Here is a 23,287-nt window from a genome sequence, read left to right on the forward strand (position 1 = left end):
TCTGTCCTTCACCTCAACATTACTACCCAGATAGTGGGAAAGAGCTGGGAGCTTCTTGGCATTTCTGGGCAGGAGTGGAGGAGCGAGAGGGGTTGCAGAGGCTGCAGCATTCTGTGAGGACAGTGTCAGGGGAGCTGCCACCTGCAGGGGTCACTCCTTTGCTTTCTGGTCTAGATGTTGGAGAGCCCCTCACTTGCTTTCTATGGGATGGAGTCCTTACATCCTTGCCTTCATCTCTCCACTTCCTTAGCTGGTGTTTCCTCTGTGTATTGCTCTAGGAAGCAGTTTGGACCCCTGAGCCACTGATACACTATTGCGGGCATCCCCCAGGAAACTCTGACTTCCAGTGGCCATGGGGCAGTTGCCTGCCCTACTGCTGTTGCTGTCATCTCTGCTCCCTTCTAAATCCCTGTGGCTTCATCACTTTTTAAAAAATATATTTTATTGATTTTTTACAAAGAGGAAAAGAGAGGGATAGAGAGTCAGAAACATTGATGAGAGAGAAACATCGATCAGCTGCCTCCTGCATACCCCACACTGGGGATGTGCCCTCAACCAAGGTACATGCCCCCGACAGGAATCGAACTTGGGGCCCCTCAGTCTACAGGCCGTCACGCTATCCACTGAGCCAAACCAGTTAGGGTGTGACTTCACCTCTTGCATCAAGCATTTGCTTAGGTCCACACACCAGCTGCCTATCTATGCCTGCAATGCTCTCCTTTGGCCACTCCAATGGTGGTGCTGACTGCTCCTGGGTGTTGTTGCTGCTGTGGCATCTCCTTGTGTGTTGTAGAGGCTCTAATGCCAGTTTCATCGGCTGGTAGTAGAGGCTCTTGTTTCCCATAATGCAATTTTTTTGAAGCAGTACCTCATAGTAGAGCCACTTTTGACCCAAATGCTAAAACTCTTTCATTATTAACATCCCCATCCTAGGATGTTTATGTGCCTCCCAGAGATCTGGATCAGCATGGAGGCTGAACTGAACTGAACCATTGCTCTCCACTCCCCACAGAGCCTACCTGACAAGTCTGGTCCTGGTAGCTAGACAAACTCCTATTTATGGTGACTTTTATTTCAGAAGCCCTATATGTTTTCTCTGTTTACAATTTAGCTTCTATTAACTGCTACCTCCTAGCCTATTAAGTACTCCCTCTCAAATCCTTGGGATCCCGCTGTAACACAAACTATAGTGTTTTCTTCATCTAACTCCACATTACAACAGGGTCTAATTTTATTTATGATCCATTCAGATACTCTTGTTACAATGATAATGTTTGCCTTCCTCAGTTACACCAACACAGGTGAGAAGAATCAGATTTCAAATGATGATCACAATGGCTTTCATGAATAAGAAATGAAGATTACCATAGCTGACATGGTATGGTAAGTAGACTGGATGAAGCAGAGGATATAATCAGTGATTTAAGACAATGTTGGAAAAACACCCAGTCAGAGCAACAACAACAAAATAATTAAAAAAACAAACAAAACCAAGGATAGTTTAAGGCAGGGGTGGGCAAACTTTTTGACTCGAGGGCCACAATGGGTTCTTAAACTGGACTCAGAAGAAGGAGCTGCGGCCGAGTTTCCTGATGTTGCCATGTTAACACTGCTGCTGGTGAAGGAGCGGAGGGGAGAGCAAGAGAACCCTCCGCTCTTTCGGCTCCGCGGGACAGATAGAACAGCCGAATGGGCCAGATCCGGCCCGCGGGCCGTAGTTTGCCCACGGCTGGTTTAAGGGAACTTTTAGACAACATGAAACATAACAATACCCACACATAGGGGTACCAGAGGGAGCGGAGAGTGAGCAAGGGAGAAAGAATCTGTTTGAAGAAAGAATGAAAGGAAATTTCATAACCTAAAGAAGGAAAATGTCATACAAGTTCAGAAAGTCCCAATAAAGATGAAGACAGAGACCCACATCAAGATACATCCCAATTAAAATGGCAAACTTTAGCCGGTACCTGTTTGGCTCAGTGGATGGAGTGTCGGTCTGCGGACTGAAGGGTCTCAGGTTCGATTCCGGTCAGTGGCATGTGCCTGGGTTGTGGGCACATCCCCAGTGGGAGATGTGCAGGAGGCAGCTGATCGGTGTTTCTCTCTCATCGATGTTTCTAACTCTCTATCTCTCTCCCTTCCTCTCTGTAAAAAATCAATAAAATATATTTTTAAAACCCCCCCCCAAAAATAAAACGGCAAACTTTAAAGACAAAGACAAAATCATAAGGGCAGCAAAAGAAAGACAGTCAATTACCTACAAGTGAGCTCCCATAAAGCTGTCAGCTGATTTCTCAACAGAAACACTATAAGCCAGAAGTGAATGGCATGAAGTATTCAAAGTCATGAAAAGCAAGGATCTGAATCCAAGACTACTCTATCCAGCAAAGCTGTCATTCACAATTGAAGGTGAAATAAAAAGCTTCCCAGACACACACACAAAAACACACATAAAGGTAAAGGACTTTATTACCACCCAACCAGCATTGCAAGATTTGCTAAAGAGACTGTTGTAAAAAGAAAAAGAGAGAAGGGAGTGAACATAGGCATAAACACTAAAAATGGCAATAAATACAATAAATAAGTATCCATTTATACTAATAAAAGAGTAGTATGCTAATTAGACCAGATATCTTCTGGACATCCATATGGACAAAAATATGGTGGCAGGGGCCAAGGCAGAGGTGGTTAGGGGCGATCAGGCTGGCAGGTGAAGGCAGTTAGGGGTGATCAGGTTGGCAGGGTAGGGCTGTTAGAGGTGATCAGGCTGGCATGGAAGAGCAGTTAGGGGCAATCAGTCCAGCAGTGGGGAGCAATTAGGGTGATCAGGCAGGCAGGCAGATAGGGGTGATCAGGCCATCAGGCAGAGGCGGTTAGGGGTGATCAGGCAGGCAGGCAGGCAAGTGGTTAGGAGCCAGCAGTCCCAGATTGTGAGAGGGATGTCTGATTGTGCGGGATGGTGCCTAAACTGGCAGTCGGACATCCCCAAGGGGTCCTGGATTGGAGAGGGTGCAGGCTGGGCTGAGGCGTTCATTCTGAGGGCACAAGGACAGCTCAGCATATACAATCAATCAGGGTAAAACACCACAGTCACAAAACAAAGGATAAAAAGTCATATGATCTTATCAATAGATGCAGAAAAAGCATTTGATAAGATATAACACCCAGTTATGATTAAAATACTCAATAAAATGGGTATAAAAGGAAAGTACCTCAACATAATAAAGACCATGTATGACAAACCTCCAGCCTATATCATACTCAATGGTGTAAAACTGAAAGTTGCAGGACATAAAATCAATGTAAAAATTCCACTGCTTTCCTATATACTAACAATAAAACCTAAAAAATGAAAAAAAGTCCTTTTGCAATTTCAACCATAAGAATAAAATACCTTGGAATAAACTGAACAAAGGATGTGAAGGACCTATGTATTGAAAACTAACTACAAAGTATGATTAAAAGACATTGAAAAAGACACAATGAAATAAAAAGATATTCCATATTCATGAATTGGAAGAATCAATATAGCTAAAATGGCCATATTACCCAAAATAATATATAGATTTAATGTGATCCCCGTCAAAATCCAAAGTCATTTTTTTTTAAACAAACAGAACCAAAAACGTCAGCTTTGTATGGAACCACGAAGACCCCCTAATACCCAGAGCAATCCTGAGAAAAAGAATGAAGCCAGAGGTATCACACTACCTGGCTTCAAATTATACTACAGAGCTATAATAATCAAAACAGCATGACGTTAGCAGAAAAACAAACACACAGACCAATGCAACAGAATTGAGAGCCCAGAAATAAAACCACATGTATATGGACAAATAATTTTTGACAAAAAAGCCCAAAACACCATAAAGAGAAAAGAAAGCCTCCTCAATAAATGGCACTGGGAAAGTTGGAAAGCCAGATGCAAAAGGATGAAACTAGATTACAGTTTGTCCCCAGGTACAAAAATTAATACAAAGTGGATCAAGGACCTAAATATAAGATCTCAAACAATAAATTGCATACAAGAAAACATAGGTCCTAAACATAGGGACCTTGGTTGTAGAGAACATTTTATGAATTTGAACCCAAGGGAAAGAAAAGGAAAAAATAAGTGAAATGAACTATATCAAACTAAGAAATTCTGTGCAGCAAGAGAAGCCGAGAACAACAACAACAACAACAAAAAAGGCAACCAACTGAGTGGGAGATGATATTTGCAAACAACAGCTCCGACAAGGGGATAATATCCAAAATACATAAAGAACTCAGACAACACCAAGGAAACAAACTATCCGAAGAAGAAATGGGCAGAGGACCTAAACAAGCAGCTCTCCCTAGAAGACATACAGTCAACAGAATATGAAAACATGTTAAACTGCACTAGCTACTAGAGAAATGCAAAGAAAAACTACAATGTGATACCTCATCACACCTGTTAGAATGGCTATTATCAACAAGACAGGTAATAACAAGTGTTAGAGAGGCTCTGAGGAAAAAGGAACGCTCACTCACTGCTGGTGGGAATGTAAACGGTACAGCCACTGTGGAAAACAGTATGGATGATTCTCAAAAAATTAAGAAGAGAATTATCATAGAATCCAACAGTCCCTCTTCTGGGTCTCTACGCCCAAGCTCAAAAACATTTATTCACAAAGATATATATACCCCTGTGTTCATAGCAGCATTATTCACAGTGGCCAAGAAATGGAGACAACCCAAGTGTACTTCAATAGAGGATTGGATAAAGATGAGGTACATAGCTACTATGGCTATGGCTCAGACATAAGAAAAAATGAAATACTGCCATTTGTGATAACATGAATTGACCTTGAGAATATTATCCTATGCAAAAAATGTCTCTCAGGTCCAGCCGGCATGGCTCAGTGGTTAAGTGTTGACCTATGAACCTGGAGGTCACGGTTCAATTCTCGGTCAGGGCCCATGTCCAGGTTGCGGGCTCGATCCCCAGAGTGGGGTGTGTAAGAGACAGCCAATTAATGATTCTCTCTCATCATTAATGTTTCTATCTCTTTCTCTTCCTCTCCACACCTCTCTGAAATCAATAAAAATACATTAAAAGAGAAAAAATGTCAGTCAGAGAATCCTAAGAACAATATGATTTAATTCATATGTGAGATATAAAACTGAAACTCATAGACACAGACAACACTATAGTGGTTACCAGACAAAAGAAGATGGAGGGTAGTAGAGAGTTAAAACAAAACAAAAAAAGACCAGATGTATGGTAATGGAAGATGATTTGACAAAGGGTTGTGGGCACACAATGCAATGTAAAGCTCATGTATCATAGAAATATACATTTGAAACCAACATGTTCCTATTAACCAACCAGAGGCCCGGTACATGAAATTTGTGCATGTTGGGGGTGGGGGTTGGGCGGGAGGGGAGGCGTGTGTGTCCTTCAGCCCATCCTGCACCCTCTCCAATCCGGGACCTTTTGAGGGATGTCCGACTGCCCGTTTACTGGGATTGGGCCTAAACGGGCAGTGAAATTTCCCTCTCACAATCCAGGACTGCTGGCTCCCAACCACTCACCTGCCTGCCTGCCTGATTGCCCCTAACTGCTTCTGCCTGCCAACCTGATCACCCCCTAACCACTCCCCTGCCAGCCTGATCAATGCCTAACTGCTCCCCTACAGGCCCTATTGCCCCTAACTGCCCTCCCCTGCCAGCCTGGTCACCCCTAACTGTCCTCCCCTGCAGCCTGGTTGCCCCAACTGCCCTCCCCTGCCAGCCTGATCACCCTAAGTGCCCTCCCTTGCCAGCCTGGTCACCCCAACTGCCCTCCCCTGCCGGCCTGGTCGACAGTAACTGTCCTTCCCTGCCAGCCTGGTCACCCTCAACTGCCCTCCCTTGCTGGCCTGGTCCCCCCCCTAACTGCCCTCTCCTGCCAGCCTGGTTGCCCCTAACTGTCCTCCCCGGTCGGCCTGATTGCCGCAAACTACCCTCCCCTGCTTGTCTGGTCACCTCCAACTGCCCTCCTCTGCAGGCATGGTTCCCCACAACTGCCCTCCCCTGAAAGCCTGGTCTCTCCCCAAATGCCCTTCCCTGTAGGCCTGATCTGTTTCTTTATTATGGGGCGGGGCCACAACATAGTAACAAAGAAACAGAATTTCTGGAGGATGAGGCCCAGAAATCAGGATTTTAAAAAGATTCCCAGGTGATTCTAAAGTGCGGCCAAGGTTGAGAACCACTGCTCTAAGAAGAGAAATATGACCAGGAGAACATAAAGCAGGTGAAAGCACGATTTTTAATTGGGGAAGTCAATGGCTGAGGTGCAGGCGGAGGGAGTTTCTGATTGATTCCAGCATAGATCACGCCTCCCCAACCAAAATGAAGGATAAGCACCAGGAACAGCCTTGATGGGCAGATGACCTCATGGGGGCCTGTGAGTCCGGCCTGTAGATGGGTCCTGGCTGCTGCTAGGAGTTAGAGGCCTGGAGAGCTCAGCCAGCATCTGGGCCGCACTGGGTGTTCTGAGGTAGGAGAGGCGACATGTGTGAAGCTGGAAGTGTTGAAGGAGTTTGGAGACTAAGAGAGCAAACCAAAGTAAGGTTCAGCCTAAACTCATTTATCTGCTGCTTTTTTCCTGCCCCCCAATAATCCAGAGTTCACATGAGCTATTTTTTGGTTTTATTTTTTTCTGTCAGTACCTTGAATTCACACCAGGTGGCACCCTTCCCTGTGCCTCCTCTATCAAGCTGCTTCCAAAAAACATTTCCAGCAGACTTTCAATTCCTTGCTTTAATTCTTTTCTCAACTCCAGTCACTAGAGCCTCTTGCCTACTCCATTATTTTGATCTCATTGGCAAAGGTCAACAAAGGCCCTAAGTTGCCAGCCTTATGGTTAAACTTCTTCCCTCAGTCATCAAAATTTTTTTAAAAACTCTCCAACTTCAGGTTCTTATTTTAAAGTTATTAATATAAAATACAAGTTTGTCTTGACAGGTTTTACAAAACTAAGTTCATGTTATTTATCTCTGTTATAAAAGTTGTTAATAAAATGGCTTGGGTAATAATTAACTTTAAAAGCTCATGCAGTTGGTAAGAGCAAATAAATTTGAATCTGTGAATGAATAGATTTTGTACTTTATTTGAAGTATGTCTCTTGCAAATGTGAGTCTATTTGCCAATGAAAAATACCTGTTTCTAGAAGTCATGAAATGTATTCATAAATTTGACAATTCAGGAAATGGTAATTACTTGCTTTTAGGTGTCACTATCAGTTAAGTTTTCTAAGAATTAAGAATTGTAATTCAGTTGGAATACGTATATGGTGTTGGTAATGGAATGTGTAAGTTGTCTGTCTCCTTAGCAGCCTGGGAGAAACTCAAAGCTGGTGTGTCTGTGTCCCGAGCACAGGGGCCAGCTCACCAGAGGTGGTAACGGATGTTGGCTACACGGGATGAGATGCAATTCTTTCCCTCACTCCCTCCACTACCAGGTGAGGGCCATGTTGTGGTTTGTATCACTTCCCACCCTTCTGTGTGTGGTGACAGTGTCCTTCTCAGAGCCCACAACCTGTGAAGGTGCCCAGAAGGCCTGCTCAGTGATTGCCTGTGGCATCCCGGTCACCAATGACACCCCAGGCAGAGATGGACGAGACGGAGCCAAGGAGAAAAAGGAGAACCAGGTACCCGAGGCTGGTCTGACTTCTTGATTCTTTACTCCCCAGAGGGATCTGGGACAGAGCCATGAGCAGGCTCCCCTTACATTATGATGGGCATGAATCTCTCAGGATAATTCCTGTACATTGTCATTCTCTCTTAAACAAAGACTCTGCTGTGACCTGGCTCCCACCTTTCCACGCAGGAATCGGTGGTGTGTGGTTGTCCGTAAGAGGCGGTATCTGCAGCCGGGGCAGCTGGTGCTGGAGGCAGGAGGTCTTTCTTTCGCAGGTCACCACTGGTTTGCTGTGGTTTCTGGAGTCAACGTGAATCTAGTGCTGAGGTTTTGGAGGAAGAGAATGAGAGACAGACACTGGGTCACATGTCCTTCATCTTCCAACAGGGCAGGGCTCCGAGGCCTGCAGGGCCCTCCAGGGAAACTGGGGCCTCCAGGAAGTAGAGGGGCTCCTGGGCCGCAAGGAGTGAAGGGCCAAAAAGGAGATCGTGGAGACAGTTCAGGTTAGGAGCTCATCTCAGCATGGCGTGGGCTGTGGGGACCAGCCTGGGAACTGGAAGGCCGGGTGGGAGGGGCCCTTCTCTGCTGCCCCACTGGCAGACCTCCCCTCTGCTTCCTGACCCAGCACTCTCACTCCCCCCAGTCCTACTTGGGGCCTGATGGGTTTCCCACAGGCGCCTGAGAACAGATTTGCTACCCTGCTGGCCACCCCTCGTGGCCCCTGCAGATGGATCAGCTCCCTCAGCTGCAGCAGCCAATGCCAGGCTCCAGGATGCGAGTTAGGAAACTGGTCCCTTCGGGAGTTTCATTTAAGTCTATTGACACAACAGTGGCATGAAGATCGTCTTCTTCATAAGATCCCTGGTGCAATCGAGTAATGAATAGGGCAAATAAATAAATTAATCCGAAGTGAAATAAAGTAATTAGTAACAACAAAAATAAAATGATGAACTCACATAAATATTTGCTCACTGGCACATCACAATTATATGAATACTAGAGGCCCAGTGCACAAAAATTTGTGCACTCATGGGGGGAGGGGGGTCCCTCAGCCTGGCCTGTGCCCTCTCGCAGTCTGGGACCCCTTGGGAGATAACGACCTGCTGGCTTAGGCCTGCTCCCGGGTGGCAGAGGGCAGGCCCAATCCCTAGGTACAGCCCCTGGTCGGGCTCAGAGAAGGGCCGATTGGGGAGTTGGGGCGCCGCCCCCTTTCATACACAGAGCAGGGTGATCGGGAGGTTGTGATGCCACCCTCAGTCATGCTCAGGGTAGGGCTGATTGGGGGGTTGGGGCACCGTCCCCTGTCACACTCAAGGCAGGATTGATGGGGAGGTTGCGGCGCCACCCCCTGTCACGCACAGAGCAGGGCCAATCAGGGGGTTGGGGCGCTGTCCCCTGTCACGCACAGAGCAAAGCCCATCAGGGGGTTGGGGCGCCGCCCTCTATCACCCACAGAGCAGGGCCGATCAGGGGGTTGGGGCGCTGACCCCTGTCACTCACAGAGCAGGGCCCATCAGGGGGGTTGGGGCTCTGTACCCTGTCAAGCACAGAGCAGGGCCAATCAGGGGGTTGGGGCGCTGCCCCCTGTCACGCACAGAGCAGAGCCCATCAGGGGGTTGGGGCGCCGCCCTCTATCACCCACAGAGCAGGGCCGATCAGGGGGTTGGGGCGCTGCCACTCTCACACTCAGGGCAGGGCTGATGGGGAGATTATGGCTCTACCCCATCACACACAGAGCAGGGCCCATGGGGGAGGGGCGGGGTTGGGGCACTGTACCCTGTCACACACAGAGCCGCAGGGCGATCAGGGGGTTTGGGAGCTCCCCCCTATCAGGCACAGAGCAGGGCTGATCAGGGGGTTGGGGCGCCTTCCCTTGTCACGAACAGAGCAGGGTGGATAGGGAGGTTGTGGCCCCGCCCCTGTCACACACAGAGCCACAGGGCAATTAGGGGGTTTGGGCGCTGCCCCCTGTCACGCTGATCCCGGTGCCGGGAGGCCTCATGGCTCCGCTGATCCCGGTGCTGGGAGGCATTTTACCCTTTTACTATATAGGGTAGAGGCCTGGTGCACGGGTGGGTGCCAGCTGGTTTGCCCTGAAGTGTGTCCTGGATCAGGGTGGGTGTCCCCACTGGGGTGCCTGGTCAGTCTGGGTGAGGGTCTGAGGGCTGTTTTCAGGCTGGGGGTGACTGAAGCTCCCAACCACTCCTTTTTTTCTTTTTTTTGTTTTTATTCTGGGCCTGATTTAGCTTTGAGGCTTGGCTCCAGCTCTTAGGCCTCCACTGCTGAAAGTAGGTTTCTGGCCTTTGCTTACAATGTTGCGATCCAGCTGGCTGAAGCCTGGCGGATATTTGTTACATAGTTGCTTAGAGTTGCAGCTCAGAGGCCTGCAGCAGCAGGCGGGGAACGCTGGAGTCCTCCGTCACTGAAGCAAGCAAGCCTCATGTTAGTTTCAAGCTGCCTGGCTGCCCGCTGCCATCTTGGCTGGCAGTTAATTTGCATATTGCCCTTATTAGCCAATGGGAAGGGTAGCGGTCGTACGCCAATTACCATGTTTCTCTTTTATTAGATAGGATTAGTGACTCCACCACACCGCATGACTCCCCTGAGTCCCTCGGTGCTGCGAGACCCAGAGTCCAGTCCCTCCGCTCCTCAAGACCAAGATCAAGTCCCGGCCATCAGTGCACACCTCACCACGCACGCAGCCCCGCCCACTCGCACGCACCTCCCAGCACACACAGTCTCCTGGTGACCAGTCTTTGGTCATTACGGAGTGTCGGGGTCATGGCAAACGGGTTTTCATAATACAGATTAAAGAGCTCATCTGGAATAATAAATATATGCATGATTAAGAAAATTTTTCATAAAGGAGTTCATTTTTTTCCTATAAATGAGTATAATATTGCAGTATTTAAGCAGTATGCGAAGAAAAGAATCCAGAGCTACAGATTGCAAGTTACCGTTATTGCTGTTTCAGAGTTACAGTTTATAAAAGTTATGAATTATGTCTGAGAAGGCAGGAATACAGTTGTTTTGTTTTATCACCTCCTTTCGTTTTCATTATTTTCTGGAATAAGAATACTTCTTAATAAGCTTTTATTCCCCTCCAAAATACTCTGTTCTTGAATTTAGGGTGTTTTTCTCAATATATGCCCTTCTCCCGTTGCTTTGCAGTTACAGAGACTAAGCTGGCTAACTTAGAGAGCGAGGAGCCTGGAGGCGGAACTGGACTGCATCAAAAATGTAAGCCTCCTCCTGCCTCCCTGGGTTCCCACTCTTTCCTTGTCCTTGAGCGCTCTGGGCTTTCAGGAGGTGGAATAGAACTAACAATTGTGAACACGGATTATATACCAGGGCCTGTGCTAGGTTGACATTTTCTCATAACATGGTTTCATTCTGTTCTCTCAACACTGCTGTTTGTGAGCATTACGCTTGTTTAATTTACATGTGAGAGAAAATAGGTCCAGGATTTGTAGACAATTCATTCACCATCACCCAGGTGGGAAGCAGCAAAGAAAAGCTCGCATGGAGGTCTGCTGCCTCCACATCCTTTCTCCTTCCTCAGCACCCACTGTTCTCAGATGGCTGTCCCTGCCCCTTTCTATCCTGGCATCCAAGCCTGGCAGCGGTGCCCATGCCTGTTTCCCTGTCCACCTGCACTGGGGTAGTTTGTGCCAGGGGACTGTCTCTAGGACAGGCACCCCCAGGAGAGGCCGGGCTCTGCTACGGCCTTCCCTACCCTGAGGAGCTCCTCCTCACTAGGACCTCACCTGAGGGGCTTGCACATGGGCTCCTTTTCAGAGTCCTGACTGCCCAACAAGGGCGTGGTCACCTACTGGCCTGGGTTCCAGGCCAAGTTGTGGGGAGCCGATATAGGGTTAAGCCTCGGACTGACCTGTTGGAAAAGTCACAAACAAATCCCAGCTTAGAGGGCACAGTCCTCTTAGTATAATTAGACTTGAACTTATAACAATCCCTAGAGCTTATCTGGGAAGCTAGTGGGCTGAGGGAGGTGCAGGAAATGAAACTATGGTCAAAACAAGTGAAACGCACAAGAACAGTGTAACTATGGTAACCACTACCTTGTTTACCTCTGACTATAAAAATGGTTGGTGCGGCCTGAGCACTGGTGGAAGTCCTTCCTCTTGAGTTGGACTTATCCGCCTGGCCTTCCAATATTCCCAAATTATCTCTTGTCTTTTCTCTTTCATTTGTGTGGAGCTCTTCTTCCAGATCCTGAACCCTGAGCCACGCGGGAAGTGGAGGGAAACATTTACAACACCAAGTCAATCCCACCCATCCTTTGTGATTTCAGTGCAAACCTTCTCCTTGGGCAAGAGATCTGGAAAGAAGCTCTATGTGACCAATGGTGAAAAGATGCCTTTGTGCTGAGCTCCAGGCCACCCCCCGGAATGCTGAAGAGAACAAACCCATCACAGACGTGACCAATGACCATGCCTTCCTAGGCATCACAGATGAAGCGACCGAAGGCCATTTTGTGTATGTGACAGGAGGGAGGCTGACCTATAGCAACTGGAAGAAGGATGAGCCTAATGACTTTGGTTCAGGGGAAGACTGTGTGTGCCTTCAGGAGAATGGGCTCTGGAATGACATCTCCTGCTCTTCCTCCTTCATGGCCTCTGTGAATTCCCAGCCTGAAATGGCAGTTCCTCAACCCCTCTTTGGCTCTGCTGAGCTCTCTGCTGCTCTAAAAGAAAATTTAGTGATGTATTTCTCATGCACAATGTTGACTCATTCTTTGGTGGGTATGGATGGAAAATGAAGGGATGGATTTGATTATGGGATTAGGGAGTGAAAAGAGGCTGACATGAGGGTTTCTGTTTCAGTTCTTGGCAGAGGTCACATTGTCTTGCCTAAGAGCAGCAGTTCTCAACCTGGGGGCCACGACCCCTTTGGCGGTCTAACGACCCTTTCACAGGGGTTGCCTAAGACCATCCTGCATATCAGATATTTACATTATGATTCATAACAGTAGCAACAGTACAGTTATGAAGTAGCAACAAAAATAACTTTATGGTTGGGTCACAACATGAGGAACTGTATTTAAAGGCTAGAGGATGGATTGCAGGGCAGGTGACGAGATTCCGTGCTCTCTTGAGGGTGGTTTCTCTTGAGGGGTCTGCAAAGAGGCAGTTCAAAGGTGTGTTAACCCTTTTACTACAAACGCTAGATGCCTGGAGTGTGACTACTCACTGTGACCTGCCCAGTTAGAAATCTGTGATCAGATCACCCTGGGAGGTTATGTTCCATGGAACCCCTTTTGCTTCCACACCAACATGGTACCATGATTAGTCCCAGGAATCCCCAAGTGGCTGTGGCCTCCTTAGAGCCACCAGGGCAATCTTGAGGACAAAGGACAGCCTTTCCTCCCAGCGTACTTTTAGGACTGATTTGATATGGCCCCTGCCAGCGTCACTGTGGGGCAAAGGGTCAGGCAGACTCCTGACCTCCCTCTTCACAGGGCACTAGCAGTCTCAGTCTGTCCATGGTCAGTGTTCCCTCCCTACGGAGACATCCTCATCCCATTATAGGTCAATGGGTCCACTATTAGTAGACACAAGAGGAAACACTCCACAATGGTGAGCTTCACACCCTGAGGGTCAAATGATGCAGCATCAACCAGTCGGCTGACCAAACCCCCTCTGAGCCGGATTCTGATGCCGTGGACCCATAAGCCTGCTCATGACCACGCATGTTTTTAGCAATCACAGGGGCAGTGGAGCTGAGAGGCTGCAGAACCCATGCAGCAAACTGGGGAGAGAGTGAATTTCAGCTCCAGTTTGAGGCCATTCACCAAATAAGGTTGAAAAATAGTTCATGAATGTGCCAAAGGCCACTTAATGAAATGTTTTTATTACCCTGACCGGTTTGGCTCAGTGGATAGAGCATTGGCCAGAGGCCTGAAGGGTCCTTGGTTTGATTCTGGTCAAGGACATGTACCATGGTTGTGGCACATCCCCAGTGGGAGGTGTGCAGGAGGCAGCTGGTTGATGTTTCTCTCTCATTAATGTTTCTAGTTCTCTATTCCTCTCCCTTCCTCTCTGTAAAAAAATCAATAAAAATGTGTTAAAAAATAAAACTTCAATTAAAAAATATTTTTATTAAAATTAGTTTTCTATTCTGTTTTTCTTTGTATCTGACCTACCAGAGAGAGTACCATAAGCTTAGGAAGTGCTTGATGAGTATTTGTAGAATGGGCACACCTCAAAAAATTCCCACATGGATGCATGGATTGGATCTGATAAGTGAATGTAGAGAGAGGCCTCTCCCAGGTGCCCTCCTTCTGCAGGGCTGTAGGGCAGGGGTGAGAGGTGGCCTGGGAAATGCTGAAGGCTGGTAAAGTAGGGGTGACAGGGCAGGATCTGACTGCTAGCATAACTAGGCTGTCGCATCACTGGATTTTCAATCCCAAGAGAATCTCCTTCAAGCACTGCACTTGGGGGCAATGCCAAGAGTAATTTTGTGATGTCGAGAAGAGCAATTCTCTATTTTAAATTAAAGTCCATTGTGCTTACCAGAGAGTGGGAGACTACTTCAAGTTCAGAGGCACCTATCAAACCAATCATCAAGGCAAATAGAAAAAGGAAAGAACAGAAACTTCCAAGAAGAAAGGAAGATACACATAAGATGACTCAGCAAAGAAGGATTACTGCAACTAAGCATGGAAGTGAAGGCCTAAATATCCTCACAGCCAAGAAAACAAGGAGAAAACTCACTGGTATCCATTACATAATTATTTCTGTTTTCTGTAAGGGGTGGGGGATTCGTGCTCTGCCCTGAAGGGAATGTCTTCATGTTTATACTGTGCATAAAGGACAGTATCTTTAGATATAAAATTGTAGAAGACAGTCAGGTACTTCACATGGATTGTTTCCCCATATGTAGTGGTCGCCCCTAGTCAGAGAAACAGTAAAAATCTACAGGATAAGCTGAAATTCTTCCATTCCCCTTCCAGCCTTCTGCTCTGCCTGTTCTTCCCCTGACCTTGCACCAGATCGGCTTTTCAGACCTCCTCTCTCTAAATGCAACTGCCTGCCACGATTCTGCCTCAATTTAGAACTGAGGCAACCACCTTCCTGAGATTCACTTTCCAATTCTTATCAGCAAGTAGTGGAACCCATGCAAGTTAGCTCCTGTGAAGGTGGCATAAATCTAAAGATACAGGATTCTCATGAGGGTCTAAAGATAGTAACTACAGGGAGAAAACCAAGATGGCGGCAAAGGTAAACACCGGAAATTGCTGCCTTGATCAACCACTTCAAAAATACAACTAAAAGACAAAACAGACATCATCCAGAACCACAGGAAGGCTGGCTGAGTGGAAATTCTACAGCTAGAAGGAAAAAGAAAAGCACACTGAGACTCAGAGTTGGTACGGAATTAAAGTTCAGAGGTACAGAAAGGGCTGGCAACTGAGGACACCACTGTCTTTTTCAATCCAGAGGGAGTCTCAAGCTCCCGACTACTCTGAACTCCAGTTCTGGGAAAGTCTCTGGGGACCCAGACTCATACAGGGAGAAACTGGACTGTCTGGCATTGGTCGTAACTCGAGGGTGGCTTTATCTCAGAGGTGCTTGCAGCGATTATTGGGACACTGAGACTCGAGGCCTCTTAGGGTAGGACTGAGGATCAGCCATACCTGTTTGCTCTGCCCTGTTGATTCCCTGAGACCCCGCCCCACCCAAGCTGTGGGCAGAGGCTTTTGCATACGAAAGGCCCGGCCCTTTGCAATCTGAAAATTACCTAACACACTGCAGCTGGGCCAGAGAGATCCAGAACTTCCAAAAGAAGGCCCAAGGCCACACAGCAGCTTGCATTGCTTCTCAGCTGGGCCTCATCTGGGCACCTCCAAACTCCAAACAAAGAAGAGGAATCTGCAGATCTCTCCATAGCTCCTGCTAGGTAGCCTCAGGAAGAAACTAAATTAGCACCTCCTTAGAGGTCCAAGAGCCAGTGTACCCAGTGGTCAGAGTGGGACCATCCAGATTACAACTCCTCCGATCCATAAGGGACACACTCAGGGGGCAGACTCAGTGAGCACCAAAGGCCCACTGAAGCAAGTCTTGCCCCAGAAGGGTGTCTCCAACACAGAAGTTCTCCCACTGTAGACACAGCTGATTCTCACAGCCAATTGGCCTGGAGGTCAATTCCTCCCGATGATACCTACAACAATCAAGGCTTAACTACAACAAGACTGTGCGCAAAGCCCACAAAGGGGTGCACCAAGACTGTCCACCTCAGGTAATTGGGGAGGCTGAGCCACTGGGCCCTATAGGACACCTAGCACAGAAAGCCACTCTATCAACACCGGGAAGCATAAAAAATGTAGAGACAAAGAAACAGGTCACAAATGACAGAAATGGAGGAAAGCAAACTAATGGAGGACATAGAGTTCAAAAACACAGTTATAAGGTTTTTCAAGAATTTTCTAGAAACCGATGATAAATTTAGTGATACCCTAGATAAATCTAGTGAGACCCTCGAGGATATGAAAAAGGACCAACTAGAAATTAAGCGTAGAGAGAACCAAGATGGCGGCGATATAGGCAGACGCGTCCCAGGCCGTGTCCCGGAGCAAATGGAATGAACAGCTGAAACTAGTAACACCCACACCGAATTGGCGAAATTGCTCAGCTGGTGAGAGGGTTTGCAGCCGGGAAGAGCAGAACTCCCCTGGAAAGGTAAAAAAAAACCAGGGATTTGGGCAGGAAAGTTTGCCAGACCTCAGAGCCCAGAGAGTCGGAGGGAGACCGCGTGGCAGACAGCCGCGTCCCCTGGGACAGGCACAGCCCCTGAAGGGGGAAAGGAGAACCGCGGGATTCCTGGCGCCGCCAGGGAAATTGAGAGCTGGGTTCTGTGACCGCGGAGGACTGAGCCTAAAGGGGGCAGCCTGAAGAGCTGACCTGACCATACAGCCCCGGTAAGAGAAGAAACTTACAGAAACCAAGCTTTCCCCGTTTCCGCGGCCAGCGTTTGTTTGTCTGTTTTCACTGAATCCTGTTCATGGGACATTTCGGATACAGACACTCACCTGTGCTGAAGAGAGGGAGAGTGTGCTGAGGAGTGGAATCTGGGGAGAGACTGGGGAGAGAGGGGGAGCCGGGAGAGGTGGCAGCGAATTGAGTGCTGAGACACCCCTGAGCCCAAGACTGGGGCAGCTATTCTCTCCAGAGAGTGAGGCTCCTCCCCCCGGCCCCCAGGCAAGGAGCACAGCCACACCCAGATTCCACCCTGTACGAGATCAAGGATTAAAATAACCTTATCAGTCCCTGGGAGTTAACAGGGTCTGGCCTATAGAGGGATTTTCAATCCCAGCAACAACATAGCACTGGTAACTAACTATTATGCAGTCAGCTCTGGGCAGTGAACTTCCACTGGAAAGAGAGGCCCTATAGCCCCAGAGGCCAACCCCAGAACACTGCCACCCAGAGGCTGACCCACAAACTGACTCTTTGCTAAACACAAAATAAGGCAGTCTGGGAAATAAATGCGACCAGCTTTAAAATAAGGACTGTGGTTCACAACACAGAGGAACAGTATATCGCAGGGAAACTCAACACTCTCCTGAATACCTGGAAGGTCTAAGGCGAGCCACACTGAAGAATAGAAGAACCGAAGGACCTTCACTACTGCATTTTTTTTTTCTTTTTTCACTTTTTAACTAAGAAATCAATTTTTTTTTATTTTTTTTTCTGTTCTTTTTTCTTTTTCTTTTTTTCTTGTTCCATCACCTGATTTTACCCTTTTAATTACTACCTTCTTATTTTTTAACCAGTATTATTACTGCTACCATTTTACCATTTTTTAAAGTGCCATTTTATTTTCTCTTTATTTTATTTTGGGATTAGTGTTCTCCATTCTATTTTCATTGTTATATTATTGGTTGTTTCTAGTTTGCATTCATATCCAGGGAGCTGTTGCTGGAATTTGTTGGGATTAATGGCTGTTCTATAGGAGTATTCTCCTCATATAAGAAGTCTCTTCCCCTCTTCCACTTCATTCTCTCTTTTCGCTCTTTTTTTTTTCTTCTTTTCTTTTCTCGCTTTTATTTTCCCCCCTCCTTTTTCCCGATTTCATTTTTGCACTCCTTTTTTTGGTCCCTACTTTTCTTTTCTTTTTTTTCTTTTATCTTTTTCTCTTCCTTCTTCCTTATCCCCTAATTCTCTTAATTCAGGCGGTCACCTTTATTTGGAGTTATTAATATCGTGAATATATTTGTGTATAGTGCCTGGTACGTGGTGCCTTGTTGTGTTGTATTTTGTGCCTTTAAATCAATGCAGCAGATCCAAGCAACAGCAACCTCCTGAGCACCACATCCTCTGCTGAGGAACAGCAGCTGTACGTGAAACCTCGCCCCACCAGCCAGAAGAGCCACCACAGCTGTGAACAGCACCCACCAGAGGAGCTGCTGCCAACTGAAGAGCAGCAGCTACCGCAACTGCCCGAAGAGCAACCACAGACCAAGGAGTCACTGCCACCAAGGGAGCAACCACTGAACGACTCAACATCTAGATATGTCAGTGAGATCAAACATGGGTAGACAAAGAAACCCCCAAAGGAAAGAGAAGGAGGACTCTCCAGAAAAGCAGCTAAGTAATACAGAGGCATGCAACATGACAGATAAAGAATTCAGAATAAGGGTCCTAGAGTGCATAAACCGGATGGAGGAAAAAATCGACAACCTCTGCAAGAAGCAAGAAGAAACAGATGAAAAAATCGATAACATATGGAAGAAGCTAGAAGAAACAGATGAAAAAATCGATAACATATGGAAGAAGCTAGAAGAAACAGATGAAAAAATCAACAACTTAAGTAAGACCCAAGAAGAAATGAAGAGTGATATAGCTGCAATGAAAAACTCCATTGAAAGTATCAACAGTAGACTAGGAGAAGCGGAGGACCGAATTAGTGAATTAGAAGACAAGGAAGCAAAACACACCCAAAATGTACTGCAATTGGAGAAAAAAATTAAAAGACAGGAGGAGAGCCTAAGGGAGCTTTGGGACAACATGAAACGAAACAACATACGAATAATAGGAGTACCAGAACAACAGAAGGATGAACAAGGATTAGAAAACCTACTTGAAGAAATACTATCAGAAAACTTTCCTGAGGTGGGGAAGAAAAAAGTCACACAAGCCCAGAGAGTCCCAAACAAGGTGAACCCGAAAAGACCCACACCAAGACACATCATAATCACCATGGCAAATGTTCAGGACAAAGAGAGAATCTTACAGGCTGCAAGAGAGAGACGGAAAGTTACATACAAGGGATCTCCCATTAGACTGTCAAATGATTTCTCAACAGAAACACATCAGGCCAGAAAAGAATGGACTGAAATTTACAAAGTGATGCAAAGCAAAGGACTGAATCCAAGAATACTCTATCCAGCAAGGCTATCATTCAAACTTGAAGGGGAAATAAGAAGCTTCACAGACAAAAAAAGGCTAAGGGCGTTTGTCACCACCAAGCCAGCAATGCAAGGAATGCTAAAGGGACTGGTATAAAAAGAAGAAATAAAAAGCTCAGAAAGAAAACAGCCACACACACACACACAAAGAAATGGCTACAAACAAGTACCTTTTAATAATAACTTTAAACGTAAACGGACTAAATGCTCCAACCAAAAGTCATCAAGTGGCTGAATGGATAAAAAAACATGACCCATACATCTGCTGTCTACAAGAAACCCACCTCATTAGAAGGGACTCACACAGACTGAAAGTGAAAGGATGGAAAAATATCTTTCAGGCAAATGGAAAGGAAAAGAAAGCTGGGGTAGCAATACTTATATCGGACAAAATAGACCTCAAAGTGAAGGCCTTAACAAGAGATAAGGAAGGCCACTTCATAATACTAAAGGGATCAATACAACAAGAAGATATAACCCTGGTAAACATATATGCACCCAATGTAGGAGCACCCAAATTCATAAAAAAAACTCCTGGAAGATATCAAAGGAGAGATCGACAACAATACAATCATAGTAGGGGACTTTAATACACCATTGACAGCACTGGATAAGTCCTATAGACAAACAATCAGCAAAGATACAGCAATCCTAAATGACTCACTAGATCAGATGGACTTAATAGACATCTTCAGAACACTTCACCCCAAAGCCAGAGAATATACGTTCTTCTCAGGTGCTCATGGGACATATTCAAAAATAGACCACATATTGGGTCACAAGCAAAGTATCCCCAAATTCAAGAAGATTGAAATCATAAAAAGCATCTTCGCAGACCACGATGGCATAATACTAGAAATAAACTACAATAAAAACAACCCAAAATACTCAAACACCTGGAAGCTGAATAGCATGTTATTAAATATTGATTGGGTTACCAATGAGATCAAAGAAGAAATTAAAAACATCCTGGAAACTAATGACAATGAAAACACAACAATCCAAAACCTATGGGACACAATGAAAGCAGTCCTGAGAGGGAAGTTTATAGCTCTACAGGCCTATCTCAAAAAACAAGAAAAAATGGTAGTAAATCATCTAACTCTACAACTCAAAGAATTAGAAAGAGAGCAACAAGAAAACCCCAGAGTGAGCAGAAGGAAGGAGATAATAAAGATTAGAGCAGAAATAAATGACATAGAGACCAAAAAAACAATACAGAAAATCAATGAAACCAAGAGCTGGTTCTTTGAAAGGATAAACAAGATTGACAAACCTCTAGCCAGACTCACCAAGAAGCAGAGAGAGAGGACCCAAATAAATAAAATCAGAAACGATAGAGGCGAAATAACAACAGACCCCACAGAAATACAAATGATCGTTAAAAAATACTATGGACAGCTCTACTCCAACAAACTAGACAACATGGAGGAAATGGACAAATTCCTAGAAAAATACAACATTCCAAAACTCAATCAGGAAGAATCTAAAAATCTCAACAGGCCAATAACTATGGAAGAAATTGAAGCAGTCATCAAAAAGCTTCCATCAAACAAAAGCCCAGGACCAGACGGCTTCACAGGGGAGTTTTACCAAACATTCAAGGAAGAACTAAAACCTATCCTCCTCAGACTACTACAAAAAATTCAAGAGGAAGAAACACTTCCAAGCTCATTCTATGAAGCCAGCATCACCCTGATACCAAAACCAGGTAAAGACAACACAATGAAAGAGAATTACAGGCCAATATCCCTCATGAACATAGATGCCAAAATCCTCAACAAAATCTTAGCAAATCGGATCCAGCAGTACATCAGAAAGATCATACACCATGACCAAGTAGGATTTATCCCAGGGATGCAAGGATGGTACAATATCCGCAAATCAATAAACGTGATACATCACATAAACAAATTGAAAGAAAAAAACCACATGGTCATATCAATTGATGCAGAAAAAGCATTTGACAAAATTCAACACCCATTTTTGATAAAAACTCTCAGCAAGGTGGGAGTAGAAGGATCATACCTCAACATAATAAAAGCCATATATGACAGGCCCACAGCCAACATCATACTCAATGGACAAAAACTAACACCATTTCCCCTAAGAAGAGGAACAAGACAGGGATGCCCCCTCTCACCACTCCTGTTCAACATAGTACTGGAAGTGTTAGCCATTGCAATTCTGCAAGAAGAAGAAATAAAAGGCATCCAAATTGGAAAAGAGGAAGTAAAACTGTCCTTATTTGCAGACGACATGATATTATACATACAAAACCCTAGAGATTCCATCAAAAAGCTACTAGACTTAATACATGAATTTGGCAATGTAGCAGGATACAAAATTAACCCCAAGAAATCTGAGGCATTTCTATACACTAATAGTGAACTTTCAGAAAGAGAGATTATAAAAACAATCCCGTTTACCATTGCACCAAAAAAATTAAGCTACCTAGGAATAAACTTAACTAAAGAGGTAAAAGACCTCTACTCAGAAAACTACAGGACGTTGAAAAAAGACATAGAGGAAGACATAAACAGATGGAAGAACATACCGTGTTCATGGATTGGTAGAATCAACATCATTAAAATGTCCATACTACCCAAAGCAATCTATAAATTCAACGCACTTCCCATTAAAATACCAACGGCATACTTCAGAGATCTAGAATGAACTCTCCAAAAATTCATCTGGAATTAAAGAAGACCCCGAATAGCTGCAGCAATCCTGAAAAAGAACAAAGTAGGTGGGATCTCAATACCAGATATCAAGTTGTATTACAAAGCCACTACTCTCAAAACTGCCTGGTACTGGCACAAGAATAGGCATACAGATCAATGGAATAGAATAGAGAGCCCAGAAATCGGCCTGAACCAATATGCTCAATTAATATTTGACAAAGGAGGCAAGAACATACAATGGAGCCAAGATAGTCTCTTCAATAAATGGTGCTGGGAAAATTGGACAGATATATGCAAGAAAATGAAACTAGACCACCAACTTACACCATATACAAAAATAAACTCAAAATGGATAAAGGACTTAAATGTACGACAGGATACCATAAAAATTCTAGAAGAATCCAAAGGCAAGAAAATTTCAGACATATGCCGAAGCAATTTCTTCACTGACACAGCTCCTAGGGCACTTGAAACTAAAGAGAAAATGAACAAATGGGACTACATCAAAATAAAAAGCTTCTGCACAGCAAAAGAAACCATCAACAAAACAATGAGAAAACCCACTGTGTGGGAAAACATATTTTCCAATGACATATCTGATAAGGGCCTAATCTCCAAAATTTATAGGGAACTCATACAACTTAACAAAAGAAAGATAAACAATCCAATCAAAAAATGGGCAAAGGACCTAAATAGACACCTTTCAAAAGAGGACATCCAGAAAGCCAAGAAACATATGAAAACATGCTCAAAGTCACTAATCATCCGAGAGATGCAAATCAAAACAGCAATGAGGTACCATCTCACACCTGTCAGACTGGCTATCATCAACAAATCAACAAACGACAAGTGCTGGAGAGGATGTGGAGAAAAAGGAACACTTGTGCACTGCTGGTGGGAATGCAGACTGGTGCAGCCACTATGGAAGACAGTATGGAGTTTCCTTAAAAAACTGAAAATGGAACTCCCATTTGACCCTGTGATCCCACTTCTAGGAATATATCCCAAGAAACCAGAAACACCAATCAGAAAGGATATATGCACCCCTATGTTCATAGCAGCACAATTCACCATAGCTAAGAACTGGAAACAGCCTAAGTGCCCATCAGTAGATGAATGGATTAGAAAACTGTGGTACATCTACACGATGGAATACTATGCTGCTGTAAAAAGGAAGAACTCTTACCATTTGCAACAGCATGGATGGAACTGGAGAGCATTATGCTAAGTGAAATAAGCCAGTCAATAAAGGAAAAATACCACATGATCTCACTCATTCATGGACAATAGAGACCATTATAAACTTTTGAACAATAATAGATACAGAGGCAGAGCTGCCTCAAACAGATTGTCAAACTGCAGCGGGAAGGCCGGGGAGGGTTGGGGGGCAGGAGGTAGGGGGGTAAGAGATCAACTAAAGGACTTGTATGCATACATATAAGCATAACCAATGGACATAAGACACTGGGTGATAGGGGAGGCTAGGGGACTGTCTAGGGCGGGGGGATAAAATGGATACATATGTAATACC

At 45.4% G+C, this 23,287-nt stretch overlaps 1 protein-coding gene across 2 annotated transcripts in view; it reads right to left on the minus strand.

Moving 5' to 3' along the window:
- LOC132214777 (pulmonary surfactant-associated protein D-like) overlaps positions 1 to 23,287 on the minus strand; it is a 71,954-nt gene that overhangs the window by 17,348 nt on the left and 31,319 nt on the right. The window lies entirely within an intron of this gene.

This window comes from Myotis daubentonii, chromosome 13 (genome assembly GCF_963259705.1).
Source record: "Myotis daubentonii chromosome 13, mMyoDau2.1, whole genome shotgun sequence".
Classification (NCBI taxonomy): domain Eukaryota; kingdom Metazoa; phylum Chordata; class Mammalia; order Chiroptera; family Vespertilionidae; genus Myotis; species Myotis daubentonii.